Genomic DNA, 17658 nt, shown 5'->3' with positions numbered 1-17658 from the left:
GCTTGTAAGCTAATGTAGAACATAATGTGTAACGTATTTTAATTGAAGCAAAAGTCAGATTTTCAAAGTCTGAATTGAAATAATCAGGGATCAATTATTATCAGTTTTGTGTAAATGGAGATTGAAACAAATATGAGTAAAATGGTTGGACATCCTCTAACTAGAATGGACTGATCTTGGCATTTTGATGGAGGTAATGTATCACTTCATAAATACACTGAGGGTTTAGAATCAAGTCTATCTCAGCAGAAAACAGGGAAATGCTTTTCAGAAATATATGTTTTCTGCAACTTTAGGAGACAGGGAAAAGCTTTTCTGCTGGTTGCTCTTTTATTTTATAGTAAAGAGGAACTTTATACCTCCACAGTCTCTTTAATTTTATTGAGTATGCTAGAGCATAAATCTATGTCTGTGATCTACCTCTTTCATGTATTAACTTGATTGTTCTTTCTTGTAGAATTTTCATTTTGTCATTATAACTAAAATGAGTAATATGCCTAGTAGTTTAAAACAAATGCACCTTTATGTTATTGTAAAGTTTAGATAATAGAAAATTAGATGGTACTTACTGTAGTAAAAGCAACATAAAACTAGAAGCATTATGGAAATGAAGAGGGGTGTTCACAATTAGAAGGTACTGCCAATATGTTCTATTTATTTTCATTTTCTTCATTCTTTTTTTTTGTTATAAGTGAGATTACAAGATCACCTGTAATCAATAGGATTGAGATTAGTTATATTAATTTTGATTAAAAAAAATCAGTAACTGGGATATACTGATATCAAAGCCACCTAGGGAAGATAAAAATACTATGTTTATTATATTTTTGCTCTATTTTTACCTATACAATAATTAAGCTCTCATGATGATAATGACCCACTATCACTTATTTCAGTGGCAACAGAAGTTAGATTGGCCCTTCCCTGCATACCATGAGTCAAAAGAGTAGGTCTGCAAATTTTTACATTCCAAAATCACACAAAATCAACAGATTTCCATGTTTTCTAGACAAATAGTCTCTCCTGCTTCTACTCTCTTTGATGGAGTTGGAGCTATTATAATTCCACATAATACTCTGAGTAACTGTATTGTAATACAGCACACATTTTAAAATAGTTCTGATACTATCAAAAAAGATAATGTTTTTTATATCTTTTTCTACAGTAATGTTGATTATCAGTGACTGTGGTAAAACAAGGTTGGTAAAATATATATTCTTTTGCAAATTTTAAAAAATGACTACCCAAGATAAAATTCTCAATCTATACTTGGGCATTCAAAAACTTATTTTATATCTTAGAAGTAATAATTTCTCTAGGCAAGGTAAATGGGAAGCCAGCAGTGCTAATTATGAATCTTCCTGACTGAGTCATTCAGTATCAAATGCAGGTGTTTAGCTTCAGACAGCAAGCAAAACTGAAAAAAAAAAAAGATGTCTTGTTTCTTTGTTTAGCACCAACTGTATTCTGCTTTGCATAATCCCCAAATCCACTGGATAGTTGTTACCAGTCATCTCCAGTCTGTGTGAACATAGCTAATTTCTTCTTTTTGACGAAAAGAAGTGAATTTTGTCCAAAGATGTACAACAAGCCCCCTATGGAATTGTGACCTAGATGGGCTATCATTGTGGGAAAGGTGGTCTAGAGTCAGATCACTAAAGCCTTTTTTCTTTTTAGTTCATTTGAACTATTGACCTTGTGAAAATATTCAGCTTTCTGTGTGTTGGGGTTTTTTTTTTGTTGAGATGAGTTTTGGTGCCTGAGCTTTGAAACATGTATGATCAGACCCAGCTTATCTGTGAGGCTGCTGGGTTTTCTAACTTGCAGTGCTGGAAAACACACCGATCTTGGGAAATCAAGCTAATGTCTCTCAGCTGTGCAGAAGAAGTGTGAACAGCTCTGTCAAATGAGCTACCCCCATCTCCTTTTTTTCAGGCAGCATCTTATACTGGAGCAGTCACTTCACATTTGCCATTTGAGCAGTTGTGATATAACTGCTGTTTTATTGCCTATAGGAGAGTTTCTGTGAGGAATCAGAAGCTGGTCTTTCAGCTTCCCTGGCCAGGAAAGGTTTTAGTCACAGGACTCCATTACTGGTGAATGCATAAGGAGTCCTGACAGGATTACAAGAGAATATGAACACACAGCTCTGGCCTAAAGGTTGCTAATTGACCAAATGGTAATACGAGGGGAAGTATTTTCCAGCCTTGAACCTCTGCCCCCAGATAAGTATATTAAATGCCATCAGTTAACCCCTTGAGTGCAATGACCCAGTGCTGCCAGGGACACTCCTGGTGTGATAGGCCCTTACGTGTCCTAATCAGTGGTGATGTATCAAGTAGAGTCATAGGTCCAGATGAGTTCCTTTGTTGGATGGAAAGATGTCTCTAATCTTGCAAAAGTTTAAACACAAAATTTAAAGTGCACAGATACAGTGGCTTAAAAACACGTGAAAATTGTGTAGCAAAAGAACAGTCAGAATGAAAATAGAACAATATAAAGTGAACAATACAATCAAAGTAATTTTTCTGCAGAACTGAGTTTGGTTTTTAAAATTTGTTTTATTGGATTTTTCCTGTTTTCTCTAGATAGTTTCTGAAGAGTGAATGTGCTTAGTTGTCTTCAGCTTAGTTCCTTCCTGCACTTATTCTCAGGTCATGAGCTGAAAAATATCAAAGCTATTATGTCAAGTGAATTTATGACCAGTAAGTTATTCTTCATAAAAGAAAGCAGTTCTATAAGATATGTTCTATATCCAGTTCTGTAAGGTATGTTTTCTTTCCTTTCTTTTCCTGTGGCATTATTCACTGCATTTCCAGGCGGAATATTTCTGTTGTTAAGATGGTGTCTTCTAAATCAGTGTTTTTCTGGAGTAAAAACAGTTAAGTTCTGTATCAATTTATGTGTACAGAATGCAACAGTCTAAATTTCACTTCTGTTGTCTTCAAAGACATTTAAAGTTAAATTGTCCATTAAGGGAGGTTATTACTGCCCTTCTAGTTTAGAAAATACTGGGATCTTCTTTGTGCTTACATTATGCAGGACTTCACCTCTTGACTGATTTCACTGAAATTAGTGGGGTTACTCGTGTAATATGGTACCAGTCAGAAGATATATCAATGGCAGACTCAGCCATGTGGAAGTTGTAGTTATTTCACAAAGGTTTTGTATTTACTGGCATAGAGGTATTTATCTATGTTTTTCAATGTGATGACTAATTCTTTCATTTACTGTGGATATCTTGCAAATTATGTATATTTGGCCACCAGAAACCATTTCCCATTGCCTTGAGGCACCTCACATTGTTGCATTAATGGATGAAAAATTACATTTGCCATTTTATAATTTGTGTCTTTTTTTTCTTTTCATGGTTTAGCATCAAGTCTGATAAACTTAGAAATCAGTAACTCTTAAGCTATGTTGTTAACTCTTGGACGTTAAATGTGTTACACAGGCTTAATCAAAAGTAACACTTCCTGTTGGAACTATTAAAAGAGCCAAGTGCTGATTTTTCAGGCCAGAGAACAGAGCTAGAAGGCAAAAGTCCTCCTGAGATATGATGATGAGACATTGTACGTTTGAGTGTTGCTTTTGATCATGAGCTGGTACATTAATGGATATGGCATTGCCTTTTAAAGAAGGACACTGCAAACTGTAAGGAGGAGGGGGAGATACTCATGCTGTGCATTACACAGCAGTGCACAGCAGCAGTTCTATAGCATGGGAGGCTTTTTAACCTTTCATTTTAAAAATCCCTCTTTCAAAGGCAGCAGTCATTCCTTTATTGATCATGTGGCGCTACATTAACTAAGGTTAGAAGAGGCTGTTCATCTAGCTGACTCTGCACCCACGGTGTTTCTAGCATGCACTCTCTGACTACAATCTGAGATGAGGCTTCCTACAAACACTAGTTGCCAATCTGGCAGGTGATGATCTAGGAGAGGTTTCTCTCATATACTTGGGCTTAAACTAAAAGGCAGCATGAACTCGAATGTTTCTTTTGTGTGGATATTGGACAAGTTTGGACATGAGTGTTTGGGGGAGCTATACTGCCCAGTTTTCTGCCTGTGATCTCTTCTGGTGTGTTACAACTTTATACACATGCTCATAAGAGTTTTATCCTGCCTGTAACAGCTGAGGTGGCTGGGAATCCCCAGCTGAGTTTTCACCAGGTGCAGGTCAATTGCCACATTATATAGATGTGTGCCCATCCCTTACAAAATGCCATGCTGGTACCACATAAATACTGGGTATCCCACCTCAAGAGAATAATTATGCTTGTGTTTCACTGTCTGTTTTGCTTACAATACCCTGCTTAACAAGTGCAGGTCCATGAGATCCATGGTTCCCTGCCGTAAACCTGTTTGCAGTGGTTGGATTTGAGACATGCTAATAATGCAAATGAATGTTATCACAATACTAGTATCCATGTGTAATGTTCCTTGAAGTGCAACCTCTTAAAAAGGTGTGTTTTGTGTCTGGAGTGCTAATAATATTCATGTTAATCCTGTCTTCAATGTACTTTTTCTGACTAGGGAGGAATCATCACTTCAAATGTAATTGATGCAACTGGTAGGGAGGGCATTTTCCAGGAGGAAAAAAATTGTTCTCCTTTTGGAATGTCAAGCTTTAGATAGAACCAATTCTAGATTTGTCTTCCATAACCGGAGCTCCAGAACCACACAAGAGTTGCCTTCCCCAGTGTACAAGTACTACCAAGATCCTCTTCATGAGGCATCAGAGCCGGCCAGTCAGAAGTCATACTTCTTATATTTGTATTAATTTGGTTTGGTTTCTGAATTATAATAAATTTAATTAGATTGTAGTCACTTGACCCTGAGGGGCTCAATTCTAATTTGTTCCTGCTGCCTGATAACTGGTTAACTAGGTCTAGACATGAACCATTCCTGGCAGGGTTCTCTACACATTAGCTTAAGTAGCCATCATTTTTTGTATCCATCACCTTTGTCTTCATTCAATCACACCTCTAAGGTTTCCCCAATTATAAAAGAGGTAGAAATTCCCCATATAAAATTGCCCTTTGCCATGTATGCCATCTTTATCCCATCACGTAGTACATATCATTCTGGACTCTGTTGTTTCTCCTGGGGGTAGTGTGGCTTGTGCCATTCCATGGGCCTGCAACGTTTATGTGCATATACTTGCACTAACTGCAGAGCTCTTTTTCCATCACTAGTTTGCAATTCATTAACAGAAAGTCCCATCAAGCAGTGGGTAGACAACATATAAATTCAGCAAGTTGCATGAAACAAGGCATCTGTGTGGTGTGGTAGACCATGATCTGCAAGACAAAGACTGCAGTGTAAATTCAACTAAGATTAAATCCCAGAGAATCCACAAAGATGATATTATTTAATAAGACCTGTCACAAAAGAAGCTTTAATTACTGAATATATGCAAAGAAAAACCAGGAGACATCAGTTCTACTTTTCCTGGAATTACCCTTTTTTCTTTTTTTATAAATAATATGTCTTACTATTCCAAATAAAGCTGTGTGGATGATCAGTAAAGAGTACTATCCCCAGCTTTACTGAAGATTTCATTACTTAGAAAGTAGCTTAAAAGATGACTTAAAATGTGAAAGAGTATTTTGTCTACTTTATAATCCTTGCTTGTTAAAAATATTGTTCTAGAAGGAAATACTTGACTACTGGGTCCAGTCCCTCCTAACAGTGGAGATCCCACTGTGTAATCCTTTTAAGTAACTGGCCAAGTTCCACATGCAGAATAGCAGTCTTTCTTGCCATGCATCTTGCTTGCTCTAAACTGGGCACACTTGATGCATTACCAAGTCTAGTTGATACAATGAAATAAACACCATTTAGTAAGGTGTAAAACTGGTTCATGTTTGCTGCTAATGCCTATTTAACCCAAACAATTAAGAGGAATGTTTGCTGTTACACTTCTCTCCACATTTCATCTCTTCATTTCAGGGCTGGAGCTTAGTCATAGGAAATGATTAGAAAAACTGAAGTTACAGGCATAGTTTCAAGGCATAAAACAAACACTCAAAAATATAAAAACTGTATCTATAATGTGGCAAAAAGAAGAGAGGAAGTTTACAGTGGAGATTGCAAGAATAAGGGGAAAGAAAATGTTTCCCAGTCAGTTGAGACATAACATGATAGAACTATCACATTTTATTTTTTTTCCTGTCCAGAAATCCCTACACCCACAAAAAAAATCCAGACTTTAAAAATTGTTTCTTACTTCCATAATATTTTATGCTTTTGTGTCACACAAGATGAGTTTAATTTTTCTGATATATTTTATTGCTTCCTCTACCAAATGTAATTAGTGAGCATGAAGTGCTTTGCTCTTTTTTTCCTCATTGAGTGAACAGTTGAAAAAAAAGCATTCCTGTTTCTCCTAGAACAGTCTGATTTCATTGCCTTAATTAGTGTTACTCCTAATTTATGAGTGTTAATGTATTTATTTTCTGATAGTTTATAATAGAAATTAACGCAGTAACTGCCATTCACTGTATTTAATATGTCTGATTAGGAAGTAAGAAAATAACTTTGCTATCCAACCACTTAAATCATTGGGAAACCTTTCTTCCTGTTCTCTCTTTTTTTCTTTTCAGTTGTCTCTCCTCACTAATTTTAAATCTGCAAGACTCAGATTTCATCACATATCTCATCTGGCTGTTCCCTGTTTCTCTTGTTAATTTGACCAATTTTTTCCCAGCTTTCCAGGTTTCTGTAAGCACATTTCCAAGCATACACAATTGAAAACTGTGAAATATCAGGTTCTGGTTAGTTTGTATAATCATGAGTTGGCAGTAGTTTTGTGTTCCCTTGAACAAATGAATCAAATTGTCTCAGCAAAAATCAGGTGATTCCTGAATGACTAGTTGTAGTAGAAGGATGAAATAGTCTGCATAAGGAAAAATAAAATAAGAGTTAAACACTAAAATTTTGTCTGGAAGCTTTCAGAAGCCTTGTTTGTAGGTCTAATACCATATAATAGAAGCCAAAAGGTTCCTGGACATTTTTTAACTCTTCCTTATATGTAACTCTCATTCAATGATCAACACAAGAAAGTATAGTTGCTCTGGGCTTCCATTGAACAACATCTAAAAATGTTATGAATGGTATTCCAAAATCTTTAACCTTTAAAACTTTAACTTTAAATTTATTTTCAGATAAAAACTATTAATTTGTGCAGTGATATCAAATGTAGATGATTTCTACAAAGAAATTGATTGTCATGTCACCTAGCACTCTTAAGCCTGCTCATTCATTACTCCCTTCAAAGCTAAAGAAAACCAAAAAAATAAAGAAACTCTAGGAAAAATCTTGAGGGAATGAGAGACTATTTATATCACAAGGCCCAATCTCATAACCCCTTGCATGTATTGTGATTCTTAAAAGTGCAAGTAGACCTACAGGGCTATAATTTACAGGATTTATCAAATAACATTTTCCAAATATGTCTTTTCCGTGACCCTCAATTCTTTGAGAAAATAATAGAGTACATTGTCTGTATTAGCAATGTATTTCTTTCTCTTCGTTTAGCTTTATCAAGAGTTGTCACGCATTATAGTTTGGTGACAGTGCTAGAAAAAAGTGAAGACAGAACTGACCTCTCATAGCATTTTTGTGACCATGGGGCTCACACGAGCAGCTTGGCATCTGCCGGCACATCTTTAGCGAGTTGGCAGCCCCAGCGCCCTTTGCAGGTTGCAATCAAACCTGCCTTCTACAGCAGCCTCTTTCTGGCTGATTAAGTTTAATGTAATTTTAATTAAAAACCACAGTGTCAAAGGGTTTAGCTGCTCGAGAAATGAGCACAGATTGTGGCACAGTGGCAGCAGTCACTTGGAAAATGGAAATGCATCCTGACAATATTGTGTAGGGGCCAGATAAACAAAGCTGCAGCTACTGTACCTTACAAAAAGCTAGGAGAGACCATCCTTGCAAGGAACCTTATTAAAAAATAAAGTACAGAGCAGTTCTGGTTCTTGTCTTTTAACTATTTTTAAATGCACCTCAGCAAATGAATAGAGTAATAATTGCCAAGAATTAATTTTAATCTTAACCTCCACATTTTTACTTTTGCTCATTGGCATGTTTAAATTTTCAGACTTCAGTCCTTATTTATTTTGAACAGCAAAATATTTGCTTCACACAATAGTCTTATACAACTTTCCTCCTTAGGCTATAAAGAAAAAAATCATCACAGATTTTATCAGTGCTGAAAGCAGCTTCCATTTTAGGGAGTTTTTTCTTTTACCTGCTTCCAGCTTTTCTTGTCCCTTGAAGCAGATCACAAGGAGATTTTAATACTTTACATACTGCAGATATTGAGCAACATTTGGAGAATGACCAAAAGAATCACTTCACCAACAAAAGGTTGCATCATATCTATGAGATTTAATTTTACTAAGCCTCAATATACATAGAAATATTGGTAAGAACAGTTTCCAAAAGAAGTATCTCTGCAATATTTTATTTTGTTAGTTGTTGTAATTTTTTGAGTAAAGAGAATTGCTTTGGAGTTGTTAAACACCCTTGTCTTGGCAGAAGTTTCTATTTTTTAAACCTGTCCTTTGAACACATGTATTTCTGGAATGAAGGCTTGATCCAAAATCCACAGAGATCAGTGGAAAATCCCCAGTGACTTAGACTTTGGATCAGATCCTGAGAAGTATATGTGCAATAGGTAGGTAATGTAACATTGTTCCCAGGAATTCCTTTCAGCAAGAAGCCTTTTTATTGTTTGTAGATGCTACCGATGCTCAGGGGCCAGAACCCCAGGAGAATTCCACCTAGTGACGTCAATTCTGTAGAGGAGAACTTCCTCTGTCCCCTTTTAGGTTTGTGGGACATTTTCGAACAGATGGAGCCTATATAGGTGGGACGGGTTCCATCTGAACAGAAGGGTCACAAATGCACCAACTGAGAGGATAGACAGAGCTATGGGGGAGAGTTTAAAGGAGTGGACAAGGGGGATGGGAAGTCTGTATAAAATCCAGCAGAGAGGAAGAAGCAGCTAAAATAAGCAGATGGGTAGACAAGGGGAAATAATGTTAAGGATTGAAATATGTAGCACACCTAGAGAAAAGGTTAAGAGAGAAAATCAGGGGACAGAATTGGAGTTGCAATACAGTTAGGAGGCATAGAAAAATCATTATTCAACAACACCCATAAAAGGTCTGACAAAGAAAGTCAATTTTTCAAAGTAGTAATGTTCCAAGGGAAGGGCTGGATGTCCTGAGCATCACGTGGTTGATGCAGGTAATAGAATGTATTTACAGGCATTTAAATTGCTTTGCTACATAGGGTACAACATGATAGAAAGTCCAATGAAGACTTCAATTAGGCCTCTAAACTAGAATTTACTGACAAGTAAAATTTCTTACCTGAAGTACATGAATGTATGATGGATTCTCTGTCTCTGAAAAGCATAGCAGGGAGGGAGAAAAAGGAAACAGAAGGAAAACAAAGCAACATCCCATCACAAAATCTGAAATGCAAACCACCCTGGAAGTAACAAGCCAGGGTATGCACAGAAAATTATGATTATGTATGTAGGAGAGAGACCCTGAAAAACAGAAAAAAAAAAAATTTGAATTTCAGCAATACAAACAAAGAAATGTGTCACTTCTGTTTATACTGACCCTGGATCTAGGCAGAAAAAGATATTTGAATGCAGCTTCATTTACTAATCGTTTTGGATGCTGGTTTAAAAAAGACTTCCTCCCACCCTTAGCCCACCATCACTATTACTTAAATGAAAATTTAGATGAACATAGCCAGCTTTTATTTAGTAGTGGTTATGATGTGATGATAAGATTAACTTCCTAATATATTTTTGTGAAATTCAGCAATTTTCTCATGAAGCAGCTATGAAACTACCAACAGCTTCAAATTAATAAGTGCTACCATCTATTACCTTACTAATACTATTGTTTTATAAGTATATATAGTATTTTGTTTCTAACTAAAGAATTGTTTCTAACTAAATGTTTTAGACCAAAGCTTTTATACCTTGTAATTACAGATGATTGTCAATTATGGAAAAACCTATCAAGTCCAAAATTAATATCTAGCTTTATAACAGAGCAGAGCACTGCCAAACATTTAAAAACAGTAAGATATCTTCCATTATCTGTAGCCCACTGCTATGTACACAAGAACCTTCTCCTCACAGTTATTATCTCCAAAATCCTTAGGGTGCCAGAACCACTCAGGTTTGCTTCTCAGTTCTCCCTATGTTTGTGAACAAGGTTCTAAAGGTATTCCATATGGAAATATGCAAGTGGTGCTTTTATGATCACCAAAGGAAGATGTTTCCCTGAAGCCTTTATATGTTTTCAGAAAAAATCTGAGCATCTGCCTGGAGCCCATTTGCATCATCTATGCAGTTCACTTCTACATCAAAGTCTGACTGTGAACGTAAAGGAAAATGCCCCAAGGGTTACATGACACAGTAGCAGGTTATACACAGCACTTCACTAACATATATATAATCCTTTTATTTATGAATGCAGAATTAGATGTTTATCTAGGCTTGTACAAATAGCTAGTTACATTTGGTGAAGCAATGAACTAATTAATACCTTCATAACAGGTAATTTTAAAATTCTGAACTGTCAAAATATTTGACTTCCAAAGCATGCTGAAGAGAAATGGTGCTATTACCTTGTTAAGAATGATAGGATAAAAAGAGAGGATAATCAATATCCTTCTTTATCTGGTTTAGTGGTGAAACAAATATAATATGTAAATATTTATGTACATTTCAAAGGATTGACTGAATACACTGGTAAATCTTTGTGTTCTATGAAGTCCCTCAGATTTTGTTATGAGGGCATACAAAGTTTTGTGTATTTCCAAACTTCTATAGATCTTATACTGCACAATATCATTTTGGGTATGTCTATCATTCCAGTTCTGTTGCATGAGTAAAGCAAATGCAGGTTAACTGGGTGACCAGCCAATATTTATTGAATGTATTTAGAAGTATATAAATTACATAGAGTAAGTCTCAGTGAAACCAGGCATTACTGGCAATGCAGTTCAGCTACTAAGACTGGCTGTAGACATGCTCAATAGAATGCAAAGGGTACGACTCTGAGAAGAGTTGCACTCTTTCCATATTCCAAACAAATTACTTGATCTACCTCCTGTGTTTGTACAAGCATAACATTTTATAATTATAGAAGATATTATTATATAAGCAATAATCTACAGAGTCTAAATAAGGTACTTTTTTTTTAGTGCTTATTCTTAATGAAAGTATTCACTAAATTGTTTCCAGCTTTCTATAGCCCATTACATTTTTTTTAAATACTTAACTCACATGAAGATAACATTGCAACATTGATGCAAGTTGAATTACTAGACCACTAAAAATTAGAAATTTTGACCAAATCACATGACTTCAGCAAAGCTTCTTCATTGAGGAGTCTTGGCTTTTTGTTTTGGTTGATTTCCTTGTATGTTTGGTTTGGGTTTTTTTTTGTTTTTTTTTTCATTTCCAATATAGGAAAGTATTTAAAATTTATTTATAGTGTTAAATGAAAAGTTAATTTTTGTTTCACAAGTACCTCAGTAAGAGCAGGTTTGATGATAATGATTTTCTCTCTTGTGAAAGTAAAAATATTTGTGTGAATGAAATGCCTGCTACTGTCAATGTAGCAGTTCTTTCTACTACGCTGCTTGCAAAGTGGACATCGTATTACTGTGATCCTATTTAAACTATTTTTTGAGGTTTTTCTCATTAGTTGGGCAACCTCCTCTCTGCTTTTCTACAACAATAACAAACACTTGGCAGATTGGAAAAGTGTTTACTGTATACTATTTTTTCAGCCCTTCTAAAATTAAATTAAATCCACTCAACATAGCAAAAGAGCCCTCAGGCATAATTCTACATACTATGTATTTACAGTATTAAATATTCAGTATTTTTTCTTTTAAAAGCATATTTTTTACAATTGTCATAAACTTCCATACTAAGCCATATTTGGGGTTGCATTTAACCGTGTTTTTTTCCAGGTTGTCAAAACTAAGCTTTTCATATTCATCAGTTATTCTGATACATAAACTCAGTTGATATGGAAGGGAATTTTTAAGTAGCATCTTCTATCTGAGCTTACATCCAAGTGTTCTTTATACATAATGTAGAAGAGTGAATAAATGGGTAGGTTAGTCCAAGCAATAGCATAGGTCCAAGATACTCATGAACATTCATGATTCTAAGCCACTGACTGTTTGTTTGGGTCAGTCTGATCTATATATTTCATATATTCTCTTGAGTGACAGTCACTACAGTATTCATATTGGAATCAAACATACACCATTAGAGCCATAAAAAACCTCAATTATAAAATCAATTCAGTACAGTGACAATGTAATATCTGTTGCTAAGTTTGAGTAATACTTGACCTTTATTTATGTGGCTAATTTCAGTATATATATTATGTGCTGACTTGAAAATTTGTTTTCTGATTTCCTCTAATTATTTTTCAGATACTATATTAGTGGGATTTTAGGAGCAATAAGAGGTGTACTAATAATCATCTTTGAAATAAAATACTGCTAAACAAGGATATGATTTGGGTACAATTCCACCAGTGACAGCAGAACTTGAGTACACTCTCCAGTTAGAATGAGCAACCCTACTATCTTTTGCAATGATGTAAGTAATGGATTTTGCATGCTTAATCTATAGAGGAGTAGTTTAATATTACAGCATAAAATACCTCTTTGTGTGTGGTAGCTCATAAATTGCCTTACTGACAAATTTTGTTTTCTAAATTAAAAGTGTGTGAACAGAAGCCATCTTCAATAAAGCTTTTTTTGTGTCTACTTTTTTCATGGAATCACAGAATGGGTCAGGTTGGAAGGAACCACACTAGGGTCATCTGATCCAATTTCCCTGCTCCTGCAGGGCCATCCTAGAACACATGGCACAGGACTGTGTCCAGAGGGTTCTTGATTATCTCTAGTGAGGGACACTCCATACCTTCTCAGGGCAATCTGTTCCAGGGCTCAGACACCTCCACAGTTAAGATGTTTTTCCTCATGCTCAGAAGGGACTTCTTGTGCATCAGTTCCTGTTCATTTCTTTTTTCCCTGTTTCTGGGCACCACCTAGAAGAGCCTGGCTCCATCCTCTTTACACCCCCCCCACCTCTTCAGATGCTGGTAGACATTGATGAGGTTCCATCCCAGCCATCTCTTGTTGAGACTGAACATGCCCGGCTGCCTCAGCCTTTCCTCCTCAGAGAGGTGTTGCAGTCCCATAATCAAATTTGCCACCCTCCCCTAGACACACTCCAGGAACTCCATTTCCCTCTTGTACTGAAGAGCCTAGAACTGGCTCTCTTTCCCCTTAAAATTTATCAATAAATACTGCCATTGATTCACTAAATCAGAAATTAAATTTTCTTACTAACTAATTTTTCATTAATTTCATTGTGGATTTAAAACTTTAATGACACCACATTCCAGCTACCAGAGTGCAGCAGTGACCAGGGTACTGCAGGCCAGGAGAGCAAGTAGGGTCTGTCCCACTGCCCATGGCAGCAGAGCAGGACAGGCACAGCAGTGATGGCTGGGTCCCCCCATGAGATCAAAGAAGAAAAGTCTCTAGTGTACCATCCTCAAATATTCTTGACCTGTGGCCTTCTCTTCATCTGTAGCAAGGAGTGGAAAATAGTTAAATGTGATCCCGCTAGAAAATTTATATGGAGATTTGAATCTTTCCTAGTATTGGCTTACTTTGAGATGATGATAATTTGTTTTCATAATGTAAAGACATAAACAGAGACATTAAAACAGAGACATTTACACCTTTATAAATATATAAAGCCAAGCTCTTATTCACCAGTTCCTATCCATTTTAATTTGCTGACCACAGAATAAGTTGTAGAAAGTATAAGTTAGTTTTATTAGGTGAGTTACTTTTTGTTAAATTCTCATTTTAGAATAAAATATAAAAATCTGAAATTGAAATCCTCATTATAGGTATAATTTTATTATAGTAGCAAACACTGAGCAATATTGATACTATGTAAAAGAAAGATGAACCTCTCTCTAAGAATCTTATAGCAAAATTTCAGTGTGTAATATTGGCTCTTATGCTATCCAGTTCAATTCATCCATCTCCTGCCATCATCTTGATGTGCTCTGAAATTGCACCAAAGTATAGCTGGTCACAAATTTCACACTTACCACTTTAGACAAGTGAAAGGTCAAGGGCTTACAACAGTTGAGCAGCTCCTTATCACTACCACAAAGCACAGACAGGCATGAAAGTGACTGCAGGTCAGATCAGTTGTAATTTACACTAACTCTGTAAGTCCACACAGATCCATACCACTACCCTCAGATAGCAGGGTATGTGAGTTTGAACATTACTCACTTGTCTCATTTTTCATCTGCTCTGTGCAATGTTGGAATCAAATATACAAGCACATTTAGTGCCATTCTTTTGTTTTCAGAATAAAAAAGCATTAATTAGCTCTTCCAATAAAAAGCCTTTTCATATTTGGAGGGACCAGTTTAAGACAGAACTGAGATTTAAACCAGCCAGCTAACAGGAGAAAAATCAGGAGATGGAACTAGAAGTGGTTTAATATCTTGTTAAAAATGCTGCTAGAGGTAAAATAGAAAACTACATATTCAGTACATTCTAAAACCTGAAAAATAAGCACTGTGTCTAGTCTACAATGACAAATTGTACTCAGTATTGATCTGAAAATTATAATATGGGATAAATAAAACCTAAAATGTGCTGATTGATCTCCCTCAAATCATATTACCAGATCCCATTTCAGCAGGAAACACTGGATTTATGGATTTTTGATTAAAGGAAGCTAGCAGTGTAGGACTTCTATCAGTAATTTTAATGTTCACGACTGAAAAGACTGAGTTTTGTACATCTCCCTGATAGAGAGGAAAAGCAAATTAAAATTGATGACTTAGCTTTCATTCCTGAATAAACTAAAAACAGCTACTGAAACTAAAAACTAAAACAAACCAAACTCAAAGAACCAACAAACCACCAACTTCTGTTGTGTGGCTACTTTACAAGTTGGTTTTGCCCTACAAAGGCCTCAGCTACAGATTCACAATCATTCTTGGGCGAGAAATTAAGATCTCTTTGTCCTGAATTGAATCCCATTAACCTATTTTATTATTTTTAATTAAAACTGGGCCTTTTAATGTTCCAAGTATTAATTGGTTTCTTTCCTGAATTAATTGTCATGTTTTAAAAGGAATTTAAATATAGGATGTACACAGAATAATAATTTTTTTTAAATAATCTCTTTTTGGGTACACCAACCGTTTTATTTGTTTTCTAAATTTGCCACTCAAGTCAAACTGGCTTTCTTTCTTGCATGGTGACCCAACAGTGCAGTTCAGCTAATCCATTTATTCCTGATCAACAGAATCGGTTTTGCAGTTATCCTGTTTTTGCTATCAGTGGCCTACTAGAATCATACTATAAACAGCATTTGTGCATAGTTACTATCAGACACTATAAAAAAATTAAAAATTTAAATAACTTTAAATGGTATGATAGACCAAAAAGTTAATTTTTACATAAGCCATGCAAAAGGCACTAAAATTGTTTTTTAAATGAGAATGAATTATTCCCCCATATCTAAACTACCTCTGAGTACAAATAACAATAACAGTTTAAACTTTCAGTGGCAAGGTCTGGTAAAAAAGGGGTTTAGAGTTAGTTCCAATTATAGGATTAGTATGCACCACATCCAGTCTGTTCATTGCATAATATTTAAAAATTCTGTTCAAGTAAAATATATTTAGTTTGTCCTGAACACAAAAATTATATTGAGATTTCTTCAGATGTGATATTGTCATAGACTGTGCCATAGTATCTGTGGACTATGGCATTACAAATCAATAATGATGAATCTTGGCTTTTTATGTCATTGGACACAGTTGAGGAATGAAGAACAGTTACAATGTACTGTATACTCAACTGGAATAGTTTCTGGAATTAGATATCAACAGAAAAAAACCTGAAGCCATCATCAAAAGCAAATCATGAACAGCTACTCCTCCAGCACTGATTTTTGGAACTCAGGAAGTACTGGATTTTTTTAAGCATGACTGTCCATCTTTCACATCAAAATGGTGGCATAAGTACATGTAGGAAAATGTTTCCTAAGAGAGCAGCACAAGGATTTGCCTCAGGTTGTTGCTCCACTCAATGTGAACTTGATTAAAATTCAAATTGTGAAATGATAAATTTGACATAAATTAAAAGTTTATTCTTTGCCTCCCAGTGCGTGCAGTAACTTAAAGCCAAACACCAACAAATTGGCAGCTGGTGTTTTAGTCTGTGAGGTGTTAGCCATCTGGTGCCATAAAATAAAACATTTATTTGATTTGTCTTAAGTATGTGAGTTAAGAGATATCCAATATGCAAAGGCCTTAAGATTTTACTTTCAGAATGTTGGAACTGCTTTTTCTTGAAATTTCATCAAGAGTGTACATGCTCATTACTATGTATTCATCTCCGCTAAATCCGATGAAGAACTTCAGAATAAAGGATGTCTTCAGAAATTCCCATATGGTTTTGAGTAACAGCTGCTATAGCACAAGCCAAGTGGCACACTCAGCTTTATGTAACACTGCCTACATGGTGCTTTCTGTTCCAGGTTTGTTTTCATTTGTTCTCCACCTTGCAACAAGAACACTGGTCCCATTAGTTAGAATATCCAAAGGAATTTTTTCTTTCATGAAACGGCATTGCTAATGCTTTCTGCAGTACTCCTGATGTCCAGTGATATTAAAAGCTTATCTGAAGCTTCAGCAACAGCTTGGCTTCAGCAACAAAATAATTTGAAAATATTATCTATCTATCCTTCATACGACACTGAAATGCTTGAATACCAACCAATATTGACAAGATAATCCAAAATCTACCAAGAGCATTTAATGCTGTCCAGAACATATCATTTTCCTAGGAATGTTCCATTGCTAGATGATAAGTTACAAAACTAAAACAAATTGCCCAAACTGAAACTTAAAAGAGGAAAAAATTCTTCTTTGGTAAGATCTGGCAGTGCTCTGTATCCATTCTTGCCCAGGATGTTGGATATGCACAGGAGGACATCAGTGGTGTCCTAGTTTTCTAACACGAGGTTTTCCCACAAAGCAAAGCAAGGGCTTCTTGCGGTGCCTTTGGGGTTCTGTTGAATTAAAAGGCTTAGCTGCTTCAGTCCATGCAAGTCATGGCCTTGAGAAGTGATCTAGGACATTGCTATTCTCTAAGGCTCTTGGGTTTATTTGCATGAAGCTGTCTAATCTTAGCCAGGAGGTTTTTTGCTGATATGGATGGTAAGTTACTAAAAGTTCACTTACTAGTGAGGAACAAAAGTTTGTATGCTTCAAAAGGACAACGGAAAAAAAGTAATCCAAATTCCCAATGCCATTGTGTTTACAAATAAATTCCATGTAATTTACCACTAGAGATATCTGAAGAACTTAGTTTAATGGTTATCCCAAAACATACTGCAGGCAGAGTTAAGATTGTTCATTTTATAAACTGGTTATACTTTTTTTTTTTTTTAACCTTATGCTAAACTTGAACTACAGATGAACTACAGGTATAATTGGTCTTTACAATGTGCTGGGGTCATAAGACACCA

General features: G+C 35.7%; 1 long non-coding RNA gene across 1 annotated transcript in view; it reads left to right on the top strand.

Moving 5' to 3' along the window:
- Positions 1 to 17658, top strand: part of LOC107201081 — a 57146-nt gene that overhangs the window by 33578 nt on the left and 5910 nt on the right. The window contains exon 5 of the long non-coding RNA XR_004495820.1: positions 12501 to 12669. This is a non-coding gene — a long non-coding RNA (uncharacterized LOC107201081). The remainder of the gene's footprint in view (positions 1 to 12500; positions 12670 to 17658) is intronic.

The sequence above is a fragment of the Parus major genome, chromosome 2 (genome assembly GCF_001522545.3).
Source record: "Parus major isolate Abel chromosome 2, Parus_major1.1, whole genome shotgun sequence".
Taxonomy (NCBI): Eukaryota; Metazoa; Chordata; class Aves; order Passeriformes; family Paridae; genus Parus; species Parus major.
This window is presented reverse-complemented; position numbering and strand designations above follow the sequence as displayed.